Below are 21,723 nucleotides of genomic sequence, written 5' to 3'. Positions count from 1 at the left end.
AACTGTATCTCTCTGAGGGTAGAGACCATGTGTTATCTAAGTTCACATTCCCTCAGTTCAATGCTTGTAACACGGTAGATGCTTAATCAATGTTTTGGAATGAGAATGAGCCAAATAAAGCATTATCAAGAGTATGGACAGCTGTTCTAGTCCTGGAGCCAGGAAGGTGCATCTTCATGAGTTCAAGTCCAGCCTCTGACATTTACTAGTTGTGTGACCCTAGGCAAGTCACTTAACTCTGTTTATCTCAGTTTCCTCTTCTGTAAAATGAACTGCAGGAAGAAATGACAAATCACTCTAGATCTTTGCCAAGAAAACTCCAAATGCGGTCACAAAGAGTCAGGCAACACTCAAATGACTCAAGAGCAATACCAGGTTGCTAAAGAAAGAAGCATTTAACCCAAAAGCACATAGTAAATCAATTGAACGGCTGTAACTTAAACTGAGGTCTCCTAAACTTTCTTGTAAACTATAATAAATCTAGTTGTGCCCTCTGAAAGAGTACATTATACATGATGTGGTAGTTCTTTGCATCCATAATGTCTGTTGTATGCTGTGCCATTTTTGTTCAGTTGTAGTCAACCCAATATGATGTGTCCTGCAAGTTTCTTTCAAAGCACTTCATTTCAGGTACCTGGTATCCCTGTTCTTCATCAGGCTTTCAGTAATGCCTTCTCTGGAAGAGATGAACCTCTGATAATACCTTAATAAATCCAGAATGCTGATAGAGATGTACTTGAAGAGAATAAAGGAGAATAGCTTTAATTTTGCTATGGCAGGAAAAATAATGCAGAGAAAGAAGAATTCAGACTATGAAAGAGGGAAATGAATAGAGTCTACACTGGAAGATGAAGAGTAAAAACAGAATTTTATTAACTTAGGAATTATTTAGAGCGTGGAAATATTGAGATGGAAGCTATAGAAATAAAGAAAGACCATAGAAAGGTCATCGTGGAATAGAGGATTATGATTCTTTTAAGCATGAAGTCAAATGATATTTGCTAGTTTCTTTGATTCACAATTTGTTTTTTGCTGGCTTTATGGAGAAGAGTCTGGAAAATATGTCCTTGATTGGGGGAGAGCAAAGGAAGCAGCCTTACACCTTTATTTTTATAATTAAAATAATTAGGAGTGGCAGAGTCATAAAAGTCCTGTTTCTGTAGTGTTCCTAGGAGCAGAGAAAACCACAGATTTTTCTTTTAAAATTATGTTCAGTTGTTCCTTGTTTTGAAGATGACCTTATTTATAGTTCAGGGATATATCTTCATTATTGTCATAATAATTATCCCCATTTATATAATGCTTTGTCCTTGAGAACAGAACCGTCTTATGCCTTTCTTTATATCCCCAGCTTTTAGTACTATGCCTGGCACATAATAAGAAATTCATAAATGTTTGCGAACTCAATGACCAACTTTAAAGATATCGAGTATGGTGCCTGCATTATTTCATTTAATCCTCAACATCCTGTAAGGTAGGCAGTACAATTATTATGCCCATTTAAAAATGGAAAAACTGAGGGTCAAGGTGGTTGAAACTTGTCCAGAGTCATACAGCTAATATGTGGTAGAATCAATGCTCAATCTCAGGTCCCCTGCTTTTTTCTACTATACTATCCACCATTTGTCTGACTGGGTGAACATGACTCAGTTTCCCATGACACAACCCATTTCCCTGACAATTGTAGTAGCCTAGAAAGCTCAAATGATACTTAGTGAATTTTTAAAATTAAGGAATGGAAGCAAAGTGTTATCATTCTTTTTTTCTACCTTATTTCTTTATTAAATTTTATTGAATCTCAATATTTTTTACTGTATACTAATGACCTCCCTATTGAGCCCTCCTTTGGAACAAAGTAAAAAAAATAAGCACAACCAACTGATAAAAAAAGTAGCTGACATAAGCAATGTTTTGATTCCACATTTCTACAAAGAGGAAAGCACAGCTCATCAGAATTCTTTTCCTTTGCAACCAATTTTTTTTGGGAGGAAGTCTATCTTTAGACATTGCACCCACTTCACATCCCACTCATTTCTCAACCCCTTTGTGGTCTGACTCTTAATCCCAACATTCAATTGAAGCAACCTTCTCCAGGATGACTAATGACTCCTTAATGGTTATATCCAATGATCTCTGCTCGGTCTTCAGTCTTCTTGATATCTCTGTTTAACTGTTGACCAACCCCTTACTATTTTGATATTATACTCTCCAAGTTGTTCTCCTACAGTGTGACTTCTCCTCAGCCACCTTTGCTGCTTCTCCATCCATATTATGCCCAACATACATGGGTATACCTCCAAAGCTCTGTCTTAAATCCTCTTCTCTTTTCTCTCTACTTTCTCCTTCTTGATAAACATGGTACCTCCTATGGATTCAATCACCATGTCTAGCAAAATGACTTCCAAATCAATATATCCAGGCCTCATTTTCCTCTTGAACAATATAAGAGAACAGAATCATGGAAGAAAAATAAAACATGATATTATTTTAAGTGTATTTGTGACCGAATGTTTTCTCATCACCTGTGCATTACAAAAGGATTTTTAAAATTGAGAAATGTCATGTCATGTTTTATCTTTGTAAAAAGGAATTGTCTGTTTTTGCATTGAGTAGATGACATTTTTAAGAATATCTTATTAAATTACCCTTCTTTTTCCTTAAAAAAACAGGGGTTACTTTAGTTATATTGAAATATAGTATTTTTAAGTGCAAATCTAAATAGAAATAGTAAGCTGCTACAAAAGAAACTGTATTTTGTTTTACTGGTCCAGGTGTTAGATAGAAGTTTAAAGAAATTACAAAAAAATCAAGAGTTCCATAAACTACCCAATGAAGAAGCCTCTTATCAATGAAATGTAGTGAATAAAGTATCTTTAAATCAAATGGCTTGGGCACTTATATCTCAAAGTGGGAGTGGGTACATGACTATATTATATGTTATCTTCCCAGGCTTCCCCCCAATAAATGCTGCCATATTGTTAGATGTTCTGATGTTATGTAGTATAAGATCTGTGAGTAAATGCATTAGTGTGACATAGGAAATCACATGTAAAAGATCACAATCACAAAAATGGGCTGAAGAAATGGAAGAAGGGAGATGATAAATGTAGAGTAACTTATTGATTTCAGAAGGACTCAATGTAAAGTGTATATTTGGAGAACTGGGCACAAAAAGTTCAGAGAGTTGAATGCAAAGAGAAAAAGCATAAAAATCTTATTGAGATTGACATTGACACATTTTGTATAAACCAAAAAAAACTGTTAATGTGAGCAAGAAGATGAGCCCTGGAATTTTTACTCATGTAAATATATTGGCAACTTTAAAGGAAGAAAATGAAAGCTGAGACACTAATAAGGTTTTCTCAATGAGTATATGAAAAAAACCCACAAACTTCTGTTTGATATTTAATACCTTTTACAATCAACCTCTGCCCTGTCTTTCCAGGTTCAAGGTATATTATTTAGGAACTCTACCTTCCTACGAGACTAATGGAGTCATCAGTCCCCACATATAACACTTTGGTGATCCCCATGTCTTGGATTATCTCCTGCCTTAATGTTACTTCTTGGAACTCCAGCTTCCCTTCAAGGTTCAGCCCAGGCCAAATTCTACTACAAACTAGGATTGTTCTCCCAGTTTTTAGCACTATGTCAGCCCTGGAAAAAAACAAATTTAATTTGCATTTCTTTTGTTTATGTTCTTTACACATTCTATCCCATTTACTCATCCTCCCACAAATGGAATATGCTTCTTGAGTACAGGAACAGATTCATTTTTATCTTTGAATCTCCAGTATCTAGCTGAAATATTGACTTGAACATAAAAGATATTTAATAAACTCTTATTGAATCATTGAATTGAACCAAATCTGTTCTCCAAGATCAACATTGATCATTACAATTAATTTGAGATCGAGTAGCTTCTGGTGTTATTTTCATACCTCTTCTTGTATTTTCTTCTGATTCTACTTACTTTGATCTGCACCAATTCAAGTCTTCTGTGGTTTTCAAATGTCTAATAGTCATCATTTCTTACAGTACAAAAGTATTTCAATACATTCACATAGCAAAATTTTACTTAGCTATTCCCCAATCAATGGACACCCACTTCATTTCTAACTTTTTGCTACCACAAAAAGTCTTGCTCTAAATGTTTTAATCTATTTTGGTTTCCGTCTTTGATTTTCATGGGGATATATATCCATTTGTTTAGTGACATTTCTGAAATAATACTAAACTGTTATTCAAAATTGATTGGACTTATTCACAACTCTACTAGCAGTATGTGGGAGCACCCAGCTTTGAACTGCCTCTCCAACATTGACTTTTTCCCACCTTTTTAGCCATCCTTTCTCGTTTTTAATTCATTTTGTTATAACTATGCATATAAACATATGCATCATTTTGACACTTTCAAGCATTCACCTGCCCTCTACTTGTTGAAGATGTCTCTGAAGTTAAATCTAGCCTCTGAGTTTATCACAATACTGATGATAAGCTACAATTTTAATTCAAACTGAAGATCCAAATATAGATTTTTGTCCCTAGTAGCAATCATTCAACTTCTCTTTCTTTCCTCTGTTCATATTTTCCTTCTTCTGCTAATAGTTCAGAGATATCAATACCTTTAGAAGGCCTTGACTTAAAAATTAAGCCTAATTTACTTTTGTAAGAAGGTTATGCTTATGTGGGTTGTTCTGCATAGGGATATCATTATTATTTGAATTGCACAAATTAGAACCATGATTTTATCCTTCTTTGCAATTACCCTAATATTTTAGGAATTCTTCACCAATGTAGAGTGCTTTGCAGTTTTTAAAATTTGAATTTGTATTCCCTTATTGCTGTTTCAAATTTGATATTACTTATCCCATTTTACACGTGAGAAAATAGAGGCACTGAATAGAAGGTTAAATGGCTTGCTCAATTCTAGCAAATTAGTGGCAGCTCTAACATTTGAAATCATGGCCATTGAGTTTCTATTCTTTTATTTTCTCTCAAAGGTTATGCTGACTCTGAGGTTATCACTGAGGTTTGGATAGGCACACATCTTTATAATATTTAAACAAAGGTATTTATTGATTCAAATCATGAAATTGGAAGGAATGTTCTCAACCATCTAGTCTAGCTTCCCACCCAATTTGGAAAACTTTTCTACAGCATTCATAGAGAAGACCAGCCTCTGCTCAGATACAGCCAAGGAGAGAAAATATATGCTGAGGCCTTTTCTCTGCCAAAAACAGAGTAGCTAGAAAGTATGGTGACATATCTAAAATGATAATTTTATATCTAAGAGATGAAAAACATGATATGGAGAGCTGCTGTTTTCTACAAAGAACTGATTGCTGAAATGGAAATGACAGGAAGATAAAGGGCATTCAGTATGTGATGGCATCTTTGACTGCAAGGAATAGAAAAGGCCATCCTATTCTGATATTTCCCCTCAGTTCATTCCAAGAGCAGATTTCAAAGAGTTTAGCAAAAGAATAAGTAAGATCCAAATGACTTTGTAATTTGCAAAATAATTTCCTTGGGAGTTAGGGATGGTTCTCAAAAATGAATTTCTGAAGATTCAAGGAGAAATAATCCTAACAGGAAGGAAGAAGGGAATCCATCCAACAAGACCAATATTGATACAAAGGAAATTCATCAACCAAGTCTGATTCTTAAGAGACACAAAGAACAATGACTTGTGGTTTACATGAGTAGAGTAAAACAATCAAACCAAACACTCTATAATTATCATAAAAGCAATTAGTCCTAGAGAAAGACAGGAAAAAATATACTTCCCTCCCCTCTTTGAAGAGGTGTAGGGACCATATACTAGCTAGAAATTGATCTATTGATTGATTTTGCTTAATCACTTATTTTCTCTTTATTATTTATTCCCAGTTACATGGGACCATTTATCAGTTTGAGGAGGAAGGAAAGATATATTCAGATTAAAGGCAATATAAAAACAAAAGATAACATAAAAATAGATAGGAGATATGAAATGAGGCAAATAACCAAAAATGAATCCAAAAAGTTGCATAGTTCCTATATCAGGAATATTAAGCTAGCAATGAATGCTGAGAGCAGCCAAGAAAACCATTTGGGATTGGAGTGGAGTTTCATGTAAAGAAGGTAGAATTAGTGAACTTTTTGCTTTAGATTTCTACTCCAAGGAAAATGGTCTTTGGATTAAGAAAGATATTTAAAAATGATTAGAAAAGAGTAGATATCCAAGATAAGTGAAGAACAGACAAAGCAGCATTTAGCTTCCCTTAATAGGTTCTAGCAGACTACATCTTAAGACACCAAAAGGGCTAGATGTCATTTCTGGGCCACTATTGGTGACCATTTGAAGCTCTGAAAAGATAACAAAAGGACACATTTCTCATATTTTTTTTTTAAGGAAAAGGGGATGGAGTTTGAAAACCACAGGTCAGTGAGCCTGACTTCTGGAACACAGTAAGACAAGTCCAGTTTTTATTAAGCACCATTATGTGTCAGGAACTGTGCTAAATACTGGAGCTACAAAAAAAAAAAATAAAAGATTGTCCTGCTCTTGAGCTCAATTTCAGGGGTATACAAATTGGAGATAACCACAGAGGAAAATTAATGGACCTTCATTAATGTCAGGAGATCAGGAAAGGCTCCTTATGGTACATGGGATTTTCCTGAGGCTTGAAGAAAGCCAGGAGGCAAAAGATAAGAAGGGAGAAATTTTCAGACAGGGAAGAGTAGCCAGAGAAAATTCACAGAGTAGGGCGATGAAATGCCTATACAAACAATAACAAGGAGTATTACTTGACAATGTGAAGCTGCATAAGGTGTAGGAAGTGTGGAAAGATGGTGAGGGACAGATGACAAAGAACCTGGATTTTTTTATCCTGGAGAGGATAGAGAGCCATTGAATGTAGAAAAGGGAGCATGAATGGAAGCTGGACTTGAATGGAGAGAGATTTGGGGCAAGGAGATCAACCAGCAGGCGGTGGCAATAAGCCAAGAGTGAATTAATAAGAGCTAGAACCTCGTGCCCTTAAGATGTGATATCAGAGAGAAAGGAGAGAGTGGAGTCATGAAAAATGTCGAATAGTTGGAATAATCAGATCTTGGCAACAGATTGGAATGAGGGGTGAGAAATAGCAAGTACTCAAGGATGGCACCAGGTTGTAAGCCTGAAGGGACTGAGAGGTTGATGATGCCCTTGACATTAATAGGAAAGTTAGGAAGAAGGGATGGTTCGGGGTTGGAGAGATAATGAGTTTGGATCATTAAAGGGATGATTTCTGAGCACTTAGAAAGGGAAACAATGATTACTAAAAGCCAGCATGGCTTCATCAAGAACAAGTCATGCCAGACTAACTTCATTACTGTTTTTATAGGGTAACTAGGCTGGTAGATCAGGGAAATTCAATTTTAGCAAAACACTTGATAAAGTATCTCATGATAACCTTGTGAAGAAAATGGAGTGATGTGGGCTAGATACTAACATCGTTAACTGGTTTTGGAACTAGTTAAATGATAAATCCCAAAAAGTAGTCATTAATGGTTTAATGTCAGCCGGAAAGGTGGGCTCCACTAAAGTCCTTCAGGATTATTTCCTCAGCCCTATTCTTTTCAGCATTTTATCGGTTTCGGATAAAGATTTAAATAGCATGCTTGTCAAATCTGCAGTTGACAAGTTTCTTGGAAGAGTATTAACATATTGGATACCAAAATCGGGAGAATTTTCTGGAGTGCTAAGAGATTGATTTGCACAAGGTCACCCAGCCAGTACAACTCAGAGGCTAGATTGGAGCCTTTTTTTTTTTTTTTTTTTTTTGGCTCAGAGGTCAACTCTCCACACCACCAAATTGCCTCTCCCAAGTAGTTACTGGATATATTCTTTTTGAATTGAACCAAATTAAAGTTGCAGAGGGACAGATTCAGGTCTGACATTAAAAAAAAGTTTCCTCTAGAGAGATCCAGGAATAGAACATAGCATCATGGGAGGTAGTTTTTTCTTCTCATTGGCTATGAGTTGTTCCCCGCTTAAGGCAAGTTTTAGATGCACATGTCACTTGTTGAAAATATTCTTTGTCCCATACTCGTTGGATTCATAGCCTCTCAATGGCACTTTCAAATCTTAAACTCTATGGCATGGGGCTCTTTACTTATTCCTTTTATTTGTCACTCTTCAGGTGATTCCTTAAGTCATCGATCTTCAAATAATCAGCCTGATCAACCATAGACCTAGCCTCTGTGGGCTTTAAAGTAGTTTTTCAATTCAGACAGTCATTATTTTTCTAAAGGTTGACTTGAAGTTCATCCATTTGACAAGTGTTTCCTAATGAATATAGTGTCCTCTTACCCTAACCAGAGACAGAAGAAGAGACAATCAGTCAATCAGTATTTGAAAGGAACCTGAGCAATTTATCATTTTGATGATAACTACCCAAGAGGATGTTCTGACTTTAGACCATACCAAGTTTCTCCAGTCATCCGGAATACAATCTTAGTTCTATCATCGCCTGCACGGCCCCTCAGTTGTTTGACATTTTAAAATTTTTGGCCTTGTATCTGTCTACAACTTTATCCCTTGAATTCAACTTAAGGCCATAGCAATGTCCCCAAAATATCCTGAAAATTGAGTGAACGGGGTGAGGCAGAGGGGGATAATTAAATAAATGTATGTGAAAAATCATTTTTTTTAAATTATATAGCCCTTAAGGTTTGCAAAGCACATTACATGTTATCTCATTTGATCCTACCAAATAACCCTGGTTTTTTTTTAAAAAGGTATTATTATTAGCCTCATTTTACAAATAAGGAAACCAAGGCTAGAAAAGGTTGAATGATTTGTCACATAGCTAATAAGTGTTTGAAGCAGAATTTAAACTTGGGTCTTCTTGACTACAAGAACAGCACTCTATCCACTCTGCCAACCAGCTGCCTCATTAAGCACCCTATATGTCATACACTATAGCAAGCACTGGTGATAATACAAAAATGAAACAGTGCCTGCTTTTATTATTCTAATAAGGAAGAGACAATGCATATAGGAAAGTAGTTACCAGGGAAGGAAATTTTAACTGGGGAGACAGGGCTGTTGAGCAGGACCCTAGGAGAGTGAATTTTCATGCTACCTAAAAAAGCAATGGGACTACTATTTTGGTTACCTTTTCCAGAGCAAGAGAGAGAAAGCAGGAGGGGTAGAGCAAAGTCATAGTAGCAGGGCAGCTAAGACATGAACTACAGAGACCTTCTCTTTAATTTGCCAACTGTATTAACTTGATCAAGTCCCTTCTCTCCAGTTTATTCCTCCATAATATGAAGATATTTGAATTTCTCTGGTTCCTTCCAATACCAAAATTTTCTGGTTCTATGAACTCAAGTCCTTAAATTTGTAAAATGCCTGTAGCCTTTTGAAAACGCATTCTAAAGTTCTCAGTAGAATGCTTGTGAAACTTAATCTTTCTTTGTGAGATATTTAATACTTTTGATTCATTTCTAACATGGAAAGTTTTGCTTCTGTTGGTGATGGTCAGAGATTATTAAGAAGGAAGCTCCAAGTCCATAAAATGAGCTTCTCTATTCTAAGTTCACTAGGCTTGCATGATTCTATAGATCTCTTCTAAATGTAACAAGTATTTCTCTGGGCTCATTGTCCCAGAAGCAAGTGAGGTACCTCTCCCTCTTAGGATTCTAGGGCTAACGTGTCTTTCTCTAGTGCCATTACTTTGATTCCATAGTCTGGGTGTTTATCTTCCTCACCATCCTTCAATCTAATCAATTAACATGGATTAGTTTTTATCAGTTTTTATTAATTATTTTTTACAAATTGAGCAAGAGCAAAAATATAAACATTCCTCTCCCACCTCAGGAATATCCTGTCCCTAATAACATCTTGATCTTTGAGGAGAAGGTGCTCAGACAACACACTTTCTACATAGCATTGGTTCCCCCAATTTCAGAGCCAAATGCAGTATTGTTACTGGATGAGTCTTCATCCCAACTTTTTCTGGGCTGTATTTCTTACTATTCAAGCACTAATGCTAGACTGACTACAAAATCCATCATGGTCTCAGTATCTAGATCTCAGGTGGCTCATTCTTCTGAGCATTTGAATTTCGTAAAGTGATAGCCTCCAGCTTCCTTCACCTAATATGAAAGAACAGTCACCAAGGAGGCAAAGAATAAAGGCTGTATATTCATAGACCATGTAACTTCAGAGTGAGAGCGTCCAGTGCCTTTCCCATATCTCAGTGGATATCCTTAGTGGAGTTCAACCAAGAACAGAGGTCCAAAGGCTCAACCCAGAGCAAGGAAGAGGCCAACTAAACCCTTTTGAAAATAGATCTAGTGCTAGTTCAACACCTGCAGACAATCAAAAGAACTGCCCTTCACCACGTGCTTAGCAGACCAGGAGGAGCTATACAACATGTTCCAAAGATTCTCCAAGGTATTTCCATTACATATCACTGTGACTCCAGGAACCGGGAGCCCCAGATTCTTCTTTATGGGTTATTTCTTCAACTAGGCATAGTCTGTATTCTGTACAGATTTATACATACCAGGCTTATTGGCCCATCCCCCATTACATAAAAGTGGAATAATTCACATTTATCTACCATAGCTTTCCCATATTTCTCACCTATCTCATTATCTGGTCCAGTGAAATGCAGCTTCACAAATTCAGCCCAGATTGGCAATCTGTATAAGTCTCCTTTTGCCAAGTAAAAATTGTTTCTTGTTAGTTTTGCAAGATGTTTTATAACAATAACTAGTGCTTACATAGCATTCTAAGATTTGCCTTCACATACATTATCTTATTTGATCCTCACAATAGTACCATGAGTACTATTCTCATTTTACAGATGAGGGAACTAAAACTTGAAATGCTTAAGTGATTTGTCCAGGGTGACATACCTAAGTAATGTCTCAGGCAGAATTTGAACTCAGATCTTTTAGACCTTTAAGGACTGCACTCTATCATAACCTACTAATTCATAGTTTGTGATCATTTGCACTTAAAATAATTGTACCCTAGGGGTTATCTTTTCATTTTCTTTGAGAAAATATGTAACATGAGCCTAAATAAGATTACAAGAGGAATATTTCACTTCTTATTGGCAAATGTTTATGTAATAACACCCATTCACGTGAAATTCAGGTAAAACCTCTGCAAATATAGGACTTGTGTTAGAGAAACTATCATATAATACCTTTTTTAGTGAAAACAAAAATGTATACTCATAATCTTCTTTAAATGTAGCATGGATCCTCATTGTTCTACCTACCTTTCCTTTAGAAACATAGATTATTATAATTACCGAGTCTCTTTGTCTTCCAGATAACATAGTACAACCTCATGTAACCAGGTTTCTTATCCAAAATTTCTGCTGTTCCTTTTTGTTAGCCCTACCCCCTGCATTACAAAAACAGTCTAGATCAGCAGTTCTTAAAAGTGTGTTCCTCAGGCCTTGGGGGTCCCTGAGACCTTTATAAGGGTGTTGAAAGGTAAAAAAAAAAAAAAAAAAAAAGATTTTCACAACAATAGTAAGACCTTATTTGTTTATTAAAATATCTCTCCATTTTCCAATTGTATATCTGAGTGAGGCTGGATTTTCTTCATATACTTCAACCAAATCAACATATTACAACAGATTAAATACAGGACAGATGTGAATGTCCACTTGCCTTCAATTAACCCAGATTTTAAATAGATTTGCCAAAATATGTAAAGCAAAGCCATTCTCACCAATTTTTTTTGTTTTGATAAGTATAGTTATTTTTTATTAAATATAGGATTTATATTGACCTCCAAAGAAGTCATTAGTTTTATTCTTAAATGAATTGATAACTATTTTAGATGTTATTAATTTTAATTTCTAATATGGTATTAATTTTGATAACATATAACTGACATTAAAAAGGTCTTTGAGATCCTCCATAATTTTTAAGAATGTAAAGGGATCTTGATACCAAAAAGTTTTAGAGCTACTAGAACCACTGGCAGTCATATGAGGAGATTATATTATTATATTACTAAAATATATATAATATATTTAACATAAAATGTAATATAATACATGTAACATAATAATTTATTATTATATTACTAAGGCATATTATCAGGTAGGCAATGAGTTGTAGCATAAAAGGCACTGGAAAGACAAATATTTCTATAGTTTCACTCATCCTTTGCAGAGGGCTGGAACTTTGGAGAAGTATACTTGAAGTATTATTGAAACAAGATGTTAACTCAGTGGAATGGATGAGATAATAGTTCTCTAGTTCACATATATCTAGTATGATATAATGACATAATCACTCTAGTTTGATATGATATATCACTCTAGATTATTTTACACTTAGTATATTGTAATGATGTAATTGTAATAGGGTATTTATGGGCTGAGAAAACTGGGGACAAAGTCAGACTCAAACTGAGACTGGTTGAGACTGTCAGACTGTCAGACTGCTGGAGAAGACTAGGTCAGACTATGATAGACACTATGAAGGAGACAATAAATACTTTGGACTCTATTCTTGTCCATCCTCGTGGCAACTATCTTGCTGAGACCAATGCCCTTCTGGAGGACCTCCAGAAAGCTAGTCTGAACATTACAATCCTTTGTTTTCTTGTCTGCAAAATGGGACAATACCTGACTTTCCCAGCATATTGTGAAGCTCCAAAGAAATTTTGCTAGAGAAGCATTTTGCAAACATTAAACATCTGCTGTAGTTTTGAACCACTTGCTCTCTACACACTTAGGACCTCCTAATTACCAAATCCAGTGACCTTTTCTCTTGGTTCCTCAAGCTTTATTCTTTATGATTTCTCTGCAGCCTATGACAACATCAATCTTCCACTTCTCTTTGATATTTAATTCTCTCTAGATTTTCAGGTCACTACTCTCTCCAAATCTTCCTCCTTCCTGCCTGTCTCACTGCTCCTTTTCTGGTCTCTTTGCTGGATTTTCAGTCTGGTCATACTCACTTCCCAGTGATGGCCCATAGAGCTCTCTTCTAAGTATTCTCCTTCTCCCTCTATACTATTTCACTTGGTAATCTCATCATCCCACAGATTCAAAAATCATCTTCATTTTAATGTTTCTATTTAAATTATTTTAATAATCTCTATTTTAATTTTAGTCTACTTAACCAACCTTAACATCTCTACTGAACTCCAGACTCATGTCTCCAAATGCCATTTAGCTATCTTAAACAGGACAATCTGTAGATATATTAAACTCAACATTTCCAAAACTGAACTATTATTTTCCAAAAAAACCATTAACCTTTCCTCTTACTGGAGACTCTCATGGTCTCCAGGCTTATAACCTGAGTGTCATTCTTGATTCCTCACTCTCTCACCTCCCATAACCAAGGTCTGCCAATCCTACCTTGTATACATTCCCTGCTCTTCTTTGACATTGCTGCTGCCTTGGTACAAACCCTCATGCTCTCATGCCTAGTTTACCAACCAATAGTTACAAGTTTCTCCCCACTCTGATCTGTCTTCCATTCATCTATCAGAGAGATCTTTCTAAAGTTTGAGCCTGACCATGTCACACACATACCCCCAGCACAATTCCAAATAAACTCCAGTGATCTCCCTTTTACTTACAGGTTCAAACATAAAATCCTTCATTTGGTGTTCAATGACCTTTATTACCTACTCCCTCCCTACCTTTCCAGACTTCTTAAACCTTACTTAGTCCCACAAACTCTATGATCCAGTGACATTAACCTCCTTAAACAAGACACTCCCATCTCCAGATTCAGGGCATGGACACTGCTCCCCCATGCCTGGAATTCTCTCTCTCCTAATCTCTGCCTCCTGGCTTCCCCAAATCCTTTTAAGTCCAAGCTAAAATCCTACTTTCTACAAGAGACCTTTCCCAACCCTCCCTAATTCACCAAACCATGATGTACCTCAAGCCTTACCTTATGAGTCTCATCAGTTGGACATCTTTTGGTCTCATGCAAAATCATGCAATCACTCTCACTCTGTTGATTACCTCCCATTTTTTCTGTGTTTCTTGTTTGTGAGTAGCTGTTGAAATATTCTTTCCCTTTAAACTCTGGGCTTCTTAATCACAGGGAGTATTTTACTTTTCTCTCTATCCCTTCCAGGTTTTGTTGTTGATGTTGTTCCTCCTTCATTTTCAAAGAGGACCAGTGATATTAGAAAGGTGATGTCTTGACTTGTCCTGAATTGGATTTAAGTGAGGCAGAACTGTGCAGTCATTAGCCTTACTCTTTCCTCCAGTGTCACTGAAGTCCAGTGGCAAGACAAAAGTCAAGACAACTGGAAATAGCCCAGCTTGGCACAATTAATAAACATTAATAATAGCAAGCATTTATAAAACCCCTACTATATACCAAGAGCTTTACAAATATTATCTCATTTGATCATCATAACAACTCTGTAAGGAACATATTATTAACCTCATTTTACACCTTGCATTCTTACATTTGGAAACACCAGACTTCCCCAAGTAGTCTTAGGCAACTGAGGTAAACAGCTACCAACATCTGAGGCAGGATTTGAATTCAGGTCTTCCTGACCCAGCTCTCTATTCAGTGTGCCATCTCAATGCCAATTATTGACTTAATGATTGATTATTCCAACCCTTGCTACCTGCTTTGATTATTACCCAACTCTGGAATTATTAGTGGGGAGTCCACAATGAAAAATTTATCTTTAGCTAACGTGTTAAATAGTACATCACAATACTACCAATATGTCATTTTCATCTTGGATCAACACTCCTAAAATCTACTGATTTTCTTTCCTCCTGCACATTCTTGATATTCCCTTCTTCCTAATCTCCCATGTTTCCTCTCCAGCTGTTCACCACCTGTTGCATCTCCTGCTTCCAATCCAGCTATTGACCTCTTAACAGAACTACCCCTTGTGGATCAGCACAAACCCTGAGTGTGCCCTTCAGCTGCATCTATCCCTTTTATTGGGCAAGTGCACTCCAGGGCATGAGACATCTCACAGACCTTAAATTGCTTATCTTGCTTTTAGAGGGAAAGAACATGGTGACTAACCCGGGATCCTGTCTCTTAACTCAGCCCATCCTTCCTGAAGCACTAGGAATTCTAAGACTAGCTGGGGAAGTCTGATGTCTCCAAGGTGTAAGAATTATCATCAGCCAGTTAAAACACATTAACTTCTACCAAACCATGATGTACCTCAAGCCTTACCTTATGAGTCTCATACAGTTGGACATCTTTTGGTCTCTCATGAAAAATCATGTAAGAAGATTCAACTTTGCTATACTTTTCTAACTTTACCAACTTTACCAAAAGAAATTATCATTCTTACATGAGACACAGTAAGGATACTCCCTTATTTTACTGACTTCACTGATATTTCAATGGATCCTTAATCTCATTTCTATGAGCATCCATTGGTGCAACTCATTCATGTCTTTCAACCTAAGTGATTTTTGTCCATTTCTTCATATAATTTTCCCAAAGAAAATTTGCACAATAGGCTGGAAGACCTTTCCAATTTCCATCTTGGGCTATTTATCAGTTTTTTTCCTCTCACCCTCTCTTATGCCTACCTCCTTTTCCTGATACTCATGTCTTCAATAATGGCTTTTTCATTCATTGATTCTTTTGTTTTTATTCAATTATGTCTATCTCTTCATGATGTCATTGGGGTTTTCTTGACTGGAATAGTTCCCCCCAAAAAATGGCTTGCCATTTTCTTCTCCAGTTCATTTTACATATGGGAAAACCAAAACAAACATGATTAAGTGACTTGCCCAGGAACACACAGCCTGTTTCTGTTTTGAAGCCAAATTTGAACTCAGAAAAGTAAGTCTGCCAGACTATAGGCCCAGCACTCTCTCCACTGCCTTCAATAATTCTTACAGGCAAGCTATCATTGGTAGTATGCTACAGTCTATTTCTTTTACATTTCTATTAAAAGAGTTTTGCAAAGCTTCATTTGCACAAGACCTAAAATAATCAGTGTCCATGATGTCGGGCATTGAATCTAAAAGAACTTAGCAGATTTTTTCTGTTTTATTGCATTTCTTAAGAATTTGTATGTGGTGTTTCACATATTTTGGCTTACTTGCTTTCTCAAGGAGAGGGTGGAGGGAATGAAGGGAGAAAAAAATTGAAACACAAGGTTTTGCAAGGGTGAATGTTGAAAACTATCCAAGCACATATTTTGAAAATAAAAAGTTTAAAGAAAAAAAAAAGAATTTGTGTATAGGTTAAATACCCTAATTTACTTTGACTACTTGTCTTGTCATCAGGAACTGCAGACAACTTTGGTGAAATTTTACAAATGAGCATCTTGTTCATCTAAAGATTTTTTAAATCTTTCTACAAGACTTTTAAAAGAAAAATGAGTTAGTTCACCTCATTATTTTCTTCATCTGTAAAGCAAAGTGTTTGGAAATAATTTCTGAGTTTCATAAATAACAAAGTAAATTTCTGTGCACAACTTTACAAGTTTGCAAGATTGTCATGAGTTCATATGTGGAATTATTTTGGGTTCTTATCACTTGTTAACAGTGGGCTACATCCCAAACATTGTACTAGGCTTTGTAAAGCATGTTTGCTTCCTTCAGAGAAATTAACAGTGGCAGGAGGAGACAATTTTGAACTAGAATCAAGGATTAGAATAAAATATTTAGGTATTCCTTCATAATCTACTTGTGAAAAGTAAAGAACTCTACTGGAATTTTTAAGGGTGAGGTAAAGTGACTTATCAAGTGCATCCAGGAACATTTGAATGATTTTTTTTTACCAAGGACTGAAAAACTTTGTAGCCTTTTAGACTTTTATTAAGACCAAGAGTTGTATTGTTTTTGTCTATTTATTAATCTAGTAGAATAACCTAAAGCTGGAGGCTTGTGTGCATTTCCCTAATTGTATCACTCTTGGGTCACAGAACAAATGAAATCAGGTATATGAAAGCACTTTGAATTGCAATATCTGAAACTATCCTATCCAAGGCTGGCCATAAACTGAAAAAAAAAATTCTGTAAATCAAAAAACTCTGAAAGAAATTCTCACACATTATATACAATAAGTCCAGTGGGATAATTAGGCAAGGTATAAGTACAGACTGGATTCCAAAGCAAGAAGCTAGTGATCATTATACTCCATTTTGGAAAGACAGTCCCAACAAGAAGTGGTCAGGTCATCACACAGATGATTCAACTGATAGTTTGATAGACCTAACTCCAGTCCCTTTTCTGAGAGATTGCTTTCTTTACTTTACTGTATATTTCTCATTTGATGAACTGTAGGCATCTCAGAGCTCATTGGGGTTTTTTTCCTTCAAATCCAGCCATCTTCCAAACTTCCCTATTTCTGTCAAAAACACCCCTATCCTTCCAATCATTGAGACGTTCACCTTCAGAGGCATACCTGATTTCTGCTTGTCTTTCCCTCCTTCCATATCCAATCAATTGCCAATTTTGCCTCCAAACCTCTCGTCCATCCTCTTCTCTCCACTCCCACAGCCCTCGTCACCTATCAAATGTTGTTGTAATAAGCCTCCTAATTGGTCTTTCTGCTTCAAATCTCTTCCCTTTCCACTCCAATCTCCACATAGCTGCCAAAATGATTTTCCTAAAGTTGTCTGACTATGTCACTTCCTCAATCCATAAACTACAGAGCCTCTAACCTCTACTGTGAAATACATATTCTTCATTTTCCATTTCAATCCCTTCAAATCCTGGCTCTGACCTACCCTTTCAGGCACTCTGCACATTAGCCTCCATGCTGCTCTTCACACATGGCATTTCATCTTTTGTTTCTGATTCTTTGCAAAGACTTGCTCCTTACTTCTGCTTCTTAGGATACCTCCAAGGTTGGACCTTATTTTTTTCCATTGCCTTTTATGGATTTGTACAGGTGTAATGTTTATCCTAAAAGAGACTAATGTCCATTAAGTAAATTGTCTTCTCAAAGCTCAATTCAAACACACTTTTTACACAATCTCCCCTGATACTATTATCCTCCCCTTCCAAACAAAATTAATTTGTATTTATTTTCTTTTTAAAATTTTATTAGTTTTATTCTTAATTTATGAAATAAAGCAAGTATTCCTGTCCTACAGTGGAAAAAAGATGATCATACATGAAACTGCAGATCTCTTATGCACAACTTTTTAAAATATATAATAAAGTTATTGTGTAACTTTCTTTTTCCCCCTTTTTTCCTTCCCTTCTACCTGTCCATCAGATGGTTACCATTAGACACAAATATGTGTACACACACATACACACACACACATATACACACACACAAATGAAAGCATTCTATACTTATCAAGTCTTTCTCTGGGTCCAAATAGCATCTTCTTTCACAGGTTCATTTTAGTTAAATCTGGGTATTTTAATAGTCAAAATTACATAGTTGCCTATAGTTGTTCTTAAAACAATATTGCAGTTACTGGCTTATAAACTGATCCAACCATTTTGGAAAGCAATCTGGAATTATGCCCAAAGACTTATTAAACTGCCTATACCTTTTGACCCAGCAATACCACTAGTAAGTCTATTTCCAAAGATAATTAAGGAAAAAGAAAAAAACCTATATAACTTAAACATTTATAGTTGCTCTCTTTATGGTGGTCAAGAATCATATTCATTTTCTCTCTAGTTATATGTGTACTTGTAGTTGGATATAAGCTTTTTGAGCACAGAAGTTGTCTCCGTTTCATCAGTATTCATTGCCTGAACTGGGGCAAAGGATGAGGAAGAGGGTCTTCCCAGAAACTCCAAGACCTATACTACATAGGTGTTTGGCTGTCTGGAAGTTTGGCTTTTTTTTTTTTTTCATTTTTGCTTTAATGGAACCTGATCTGCCCCAATTTCCTTGTCTTTGTGACATTACCGTTCTGAGTAGTGGAAGCAGCACTAAATTGGGAATCAGAAAATTTGAACACAAGCCCCATCTCTGCAATTAGTTGCACATGTCATCTCACTCTTATAATCCTAACATCCCACAAGTCATTCAATTCCTCAACTTGTGAAGAGAAACAGTTGATATTGTTGTAGAACTTGAAGATTTTAAAAGTATTTTTCTAATGCAAAGTAGATATGTTATTGTCCCCATTTTACAGATGAGAAAGCTAAATCTGAGAGAGATTAAGTGACCGCCACAGCGCCACATCTTATGTATACCTAGATCCCCTGACTCTAAGCATTCTGCACTGCTCAAAACCAAACTGCACCCTTTTGGCAGGTCCACTCCCTTTGGGGCCTACCCTAGAGCTGTCCTATTGTTATGAACTCTTCTGCTCCAGCATGTTCACCAGCACCAGTTTCTGCCTTGGCCATCCCCGCTTTAGGCCTTAGATGTTTGAATGTGTGTTTACTAGACAAATTGCATCTAATTTACAACTTTACTTAATAGACATTAGCATCTTTTAGGACACACATTACTCCTGTGCAAATCCATAAGAGCAATGGAAAAAAATAAAGTCCAACCTTGGAGAAATCAGGTGTCCCAGCTATAATTTCAAACTCTAGCTATGGACCAGCACTGTGTTTTCTGGCTCCCTGCTGATTGCCGTTCCATCACTGGTGCTTATCGAGGAGGGTGAGAAGTCAGGGAAATTTGGCAAGCCGGTAATTTCCTTGAACCTTTTGGCTCTCCTCTCCTTCGTGTTTTCTTCATTTGCCATAGGGAAGCTCTAGCAGAGTAGAAGCATAAGAATTTGTCACATGTCATATCCCTGCCTTTTTCGTGCTCCTGTATCTTAGTCACTAACAAATGACACCTTCTACTGGATGTGGCTGTCCCCTCCTAATACATTGTGACAAAATGCCTCTGGTGATTAACACTGCAATTCACACACACACACACTCACACACACGAATTGAAACATCCAGATACCATGTACCCATTGCCCTTGGTTCCATTTAGCATCTCATCAATTTCACCCTTCCCTTGCTCCATTCCCCTGTGCGGGTTGTCTCCTCCTCTTAGACTGTAAACTTCTTCAGTACAAGGACTGTCTTTATTTTTGTAATTGTATCTTCAGTGCTTAGTACCGTGCCTGACACATAGTAACAAACACATTTTCGTTCATTTACTTACTGATCCAAGACGGCCACGATGACTTTGAGCAGCAGATTGCCTGGGACGTTGACAACAGGTAACCTGAGAAAAAGATGTCCGAGCTGGTCTGACCCCGAGCTTGGGACGGGCTTCTGAGCCAAAGGGTTAATAATGGATGACTTCAATCACGCTACATGTTTATGAATGAGAAGCCTGATAAAGGAGCAGTCACAGGCTCTGGATCTATACACATTATACTGAGAGAGAGGTAGTCATCATTACTTTAAAACATAGCCAGAGTCCGATAATTCTAATCGAATGATTAGGCTAAATGGTTTATGCCTAAATAGTCACATACATTATGTGCACGTTGGTGGGGAAATGTGAATTTTATATTTCAATGTCATCTCCATTGAGAGATCTCAAGGTACACATCTGCCTGTGTGTATATGTTGCAAATGTATAGTACTCTTCACAGTCAACCCATCAAAACGCCTGCCTTTTTTCTCTCTTCTTCCCTCCCTCCCCTACTATCTACCTCCGCCACCCCTCAGCTGTCTGTCACTTCTTAAAGACCAGCTCCTCAAAATGAAATCTCGGCTTTCTTTGTTTTGCCGGTTTCCATTTTGTATCCTAAAATATTCACTCCAAGTTCCGCTTGACAGACGTCCCTAATCTAATCTCCACGTCTGCTTTCTAATTTTCGCAGTCAGGATAAAACAAATAGGCTGGAGTTAATTGCCGGAGCAGCGGGCCGGAGCTTTGAGCTGTGATTTATGAGCTGAGTGCAGGCGCTCTGCAACACATTTTTCTTAATTTATTTTTAATGAGTCTCTCAATTAATTTTCTTGGAAACATCTTAATGATGTTGGAGGCGGGTGTTAATGAGGTCTGCACCAGCTCCTAATTTTGCATATTTTAAAGTGCCGAATGTCATCTTGAACCCTTTCTTTTCATTTTGAGAAGGGGGAAAAAAATTGCTTATTGTTGAATGGAGAATTTCCACTCTTCATGCCTCTGTCTTTGCTTAACCTTTCAGGCTTCATGGGTTTATTGGTGTGTCTCAGAGCAAACCGCCGGCTCCCTGCGGCCCCTCCCCCACTTGAGATCAGCTTTTTCTCTGTCTGCCACCATCTAGCCGCTGCAGAAGAGGAAGGGGACCCATAATCCCCAGAAAACTTGGGGTTCTATGAAATAGACTGAGATTAACTCTGAGGGTGGCATAGATGATTTAACCTTCCGGCTTCAGATGGAAAATTAGCATCAAAGGGGAAATTAATGGGCTATCTTGTGGTCACTTTGATATTTATCCACAGTCCTGGCTACCAAGGATGTCTCTTCAGACTTCTGACCACCAAGGAACAACAGAGCACAATGCAGGATCTCTACTGAGATGTAAATTTCCAGGAAATCTCCCTCGAGTGTAGTCTTGTGAGCCCAGAGCATTATGGGCAGGTGCACTAAGTCTTATTTTCAAGTGGTACTTCAGTTAAATTCTGGGCATCCATATGCAATATGTTTGCTAACAACGTGCAGGAAGGGATAGGAAAGAAATAATTCCTGACCAAGAGGTTCTCATTGAATGTATTGTGCTAGAACATTCGATATTGAATATAATTTCATGTTATCTAACTACAATTGGTCCTTTTATTCCTCCCTAATTGATTCCCTATTTTACTATCTACAAAACAATTCCAG

The 21,723-nt window shown here is 36.8% G+C and overlaps 1 long non-coding RNA gene across 1 annotated transcript in view; it reads right to left on the bottom strand.

Moving 5' to 3' along the window:
* The window catches only part of LOC141554312 (uncharacterized), a 148,355-nt gene extending 127,855 nt beyond the window's left edge, over nt 1-20,500 (bottom strand). The window contains exon 1 of the long non-coding RNA XR_012485827.1: nt 20,065-20,500. This is a non-coding gene — a long non-coding RNA (uncharacterized LOC141554312). The remainder of the gene's footprint in view (nt 1-20,064) is intronic.
* Nucleotides 20,501-21,723: the final 1,223 nt, after the last annotated feature.

Source organism: Sminthopsis crassicaudata, chromosome 2, assembly GCF_048593235.1.
Source record: "Sminthopsis crassicaudata isolate SCR6 chromosome 2, ASM4859323v1, whole genome shotgun sequence".
In the NCBI taxonomy this organism is placed as follows: Eukaryota; Metazoa; Chordata; class Mammalia; order Dasyuromorphia; family Dasyuridae; genus Sminthopsis; species Sminthopsis crassicaudata.
Note: the sequence above shows the minus strand (reverse complement) of the source record. Positions and strands in the feature narration are given on the sequence as shown.